Raw genomic sequence first — 2,868 nt, 5'->3', positions numbered from 1 at the left:
TTTCTTTTTGCCATTCTGAGTGGGTATTTTCTGCTACCTTATCCTCTAAATTGCTGCATTGATCCTCTGCTTCATCTAATCTCCTGTTTATTCCCTCTAATGTATTCTTTATTTCAGTTATTGTAGTTTTCATTTCTGACTGGTTCTTTACTAAGTTTTCTATCTCCATTTTTATGTTTCCTATCTCTTTGTTGATTTTCTTGCTGAGATCACTGATCACCCTTATAACCAGCGTATTGAACTCTGCATCTGTTAGATTGTTTGTTTCCATTTTGTTTAGTTCTTTTTCTGTAGCATTTGGGTCATGTTTCTTTGTCTCCCCATTTTGGCTGCCTTCATTTGTGTTTCTATGTATTAGGGAGGGCTGCTATTTCTTCTGGTCTTGGTAGAGTAGCCTCACTTAGTAGGTGTCCTGTGGCACAGTCTCCCTGGTCACCCCATCTGGGTGTTCCAAGTGTGTTTCTCCTGTTGTCGTTGAGCCTTGGCTTTTGTTTGCATGTCAGTGGGAGAGATTGACCCTGATTGATTGTTGTGAAATTGACCATGACTAAAGTGGAGGAGCTGTTGTGCAGAGACTAACTCTGTGGAGCAGGATTTGCTTTAGCAGGGCTCTGGTGCCTGCCCAATTTTTTCTTTCAGTGTGTTGTCCATGTAGGCAGCTGGATGATGCTCCAGTTTGGTTGAGAACTGGCACCAGACATGCTGACCTCGGGACCTCCTGGGAGGGTCTCTGCCACAGGCCAAGTTTAGCCATAGCCTATGGCTTGCCCAGGACCACCTGGAATGAGTCACAAAGCAATCCACAGATGGGCAACACCTGTGCTGGGATTGAAGGCATCTCAGAGAGGCCATGACTTGAGCTGAGGCTGGCTGACACCAATGCCAGGCTTGGGGCTGCTTAGCATGGGCGTGCTGAGGACAGATGCTGCTTGTTTGAGATTTGTGAACAATTAAGAGATTTTAGGAAATTTTGCAGCATGAGCCAAGACTGGCTATTTGTATGGAAAAGCCACTAGAAGCATCTTGGATGAGCCCACAAGTTGGGTGTGGTGGCATCTCAGGGAATCACCAGGGCTGGTGTCAGGTTGATGGAGACTCAGATATGAAAACAACCTGTGTCTGCATGCTGGGAATGAGGGAGGGCTCAACAAAGAAACAATAGCTTCTGCCAACATTTCTGTCTGGGACAAAACTGCCCCTCCAGCCCTCACCCTGAAGTAAGACAATTCAGTTCCTCCCTGTATGTCCCTAGCACCTTTCGAGCTGCTGACCCTGCAGTGGAGCTCAGAGTGTGTCCATCAGCAAGTAAGTCCAGGTGCAGCCCCTTTATGAGGAACATCTGAGATTCCAGCCACCCTCCATCTCACTCAGCCACAATCTCCACTGGTTTTCACAGCCAGAAATTATAAGAGCTTCTCTTCCTGTCACTGGAACTCTAGACTGGGGAGCCTGGTGTGGGGCTGGGATATCTGGCTCCTCAGAGGGTACCTCTGTAGCCAAGATAGTCCACCCAATTTTTAACAGTCACTCACACATGTGGGACCAGCTCACTCCATGTCTCTACCTCTCCTACCAGTCTGGAGGTGACTATTTCTATATATCCTTAGTTGTAGGACTTCTGTTCAGCTAGACTTCAGGTGGTTCTCAATAATGGTTGTTCGTAATTTATTTGTAATTTTGATGTGATCATGAGAGGAGGCAAGCACAACATTTATCTATTGCGTCTTCTTGACTGGAAAATGGTGAATTATCTTCCAAGTTTTTTGCCAGTTTATAAATTGGAGACTTTTTTTTTTTTTGGTATCAATGTGTATAAACTCTTTACATATATAGAAATGAATCCTTTTTATATTTGCTGTGAATGCTTTCTCCAGATGATATTTTTCCTTTGATACTGGTTTTGTCAAATCGCTATTTATTTCTATGATGCATAAATTATCCATCCTTTGTAATTTCTTTCCACTTCTAAAGTTATCCTGGTGGTCACATTAGCAGCACATATACTAAAATTGGAATGATATAGAGAAGATTAGCCTGGCCCCCTGTGCAAGGATGATACACACTTTTGTAAAGTGCTCCATATTTTTTGTGGTATAAGAATTATATTTTGGTAAAGCTGGTACAAAAAAAAACGTATCTTTCCTCTAAAGATCTAAAGCAATACAGTAAAACAAGTTCTTTTTTGAGGTGAGGTTTTTACTTAAGCTTTTCCTATCCATATTCATTTGAGATATGTGCCTATAATTTTCTTTTTGTGTGTTTTATCTTTATCAGGCTTTAGGAAGAAGATCATGCTTGCCTAATGGACATAAAGATACTCTTATCTCTTTTTGCACAAGGGATGTTTTATACAACATCAAAACCATCTGTTTCTTAAAAGTATAAAAATTGTTCTGGTGTAAACATTGTTGTGGTGTAAACATTTAGGTTGTTATCAGAAATTTCCTCAATTTCTTCCTTGGTTATTATTCTGTGTAGATTTATACTTCTTATTTTTAGTAAACTACATCTTTCTAGAAATTAGTCATTTCATTGAAGATTTCATTTTATTAGTTTACAAGTGTTCATCACATTCTCTTTGGATTTGGGGAAAAATCTATTTTCTGTATTTTGTCCTATCTCCATTCTCATTTTAATTAAAAATGTTCCCTTAATCATATTTGTCAGAGGTTTATTTTAGTCTTATCAAAAGCATTTGAACTAATTTATCATTCTACTGCTTTATGTTTTACAATTTATTTATTTCTTTCAGCTTTTATCTTTATTTACTGCCTCTTCTAAAATTACTTTTCCCTTAACTTTTAAATAGAAGGCTTTGTTAATATCACCTTGGATAATTCCAGCCTGAATAGGACTCTGAAGGCTGAA

General features: G+C 39.6%; 1 non-coding gene across 1 annotated transcript; it reads left to right on the top strand.

Moving 5' to 3' along the window:
- Nucleotides 1-1,979: 1,979 nt before the first annotated feature.
- LOC117025408 (U6 spliceosomal RNA) lies at nucleotides 1,980-2,087 on the top strand. The gene has a single exon (XR_004423611.1). It is a non-coding gene; the product is annotated as a U6 spliceosomal RNA (small nuclear RNA).
- Nucleotides 2,088-2,868: the final 781 nt, after the last annotated feature.

The sequence above is a fragment of the Rhinolophus ferrumequinum genome, chromosome 7, assembly GCF_004115265.2.
Source record: "Rhinolophus ferrumequinum isolate MPI-CBG mRhiFer1 chromosome 7, mRhiFer1_v1.p, whole genome shotgun sequence".
NCBI lineage: Eukaryota > Metazoa > Chordata > Mammalia > Chiroptera > Rhinolophidae > Rhinolophus > Rhinolophus ferrumequinum.
This window is presented reverse-complemented; position numbering and strand designations above follow the sequence as displayed.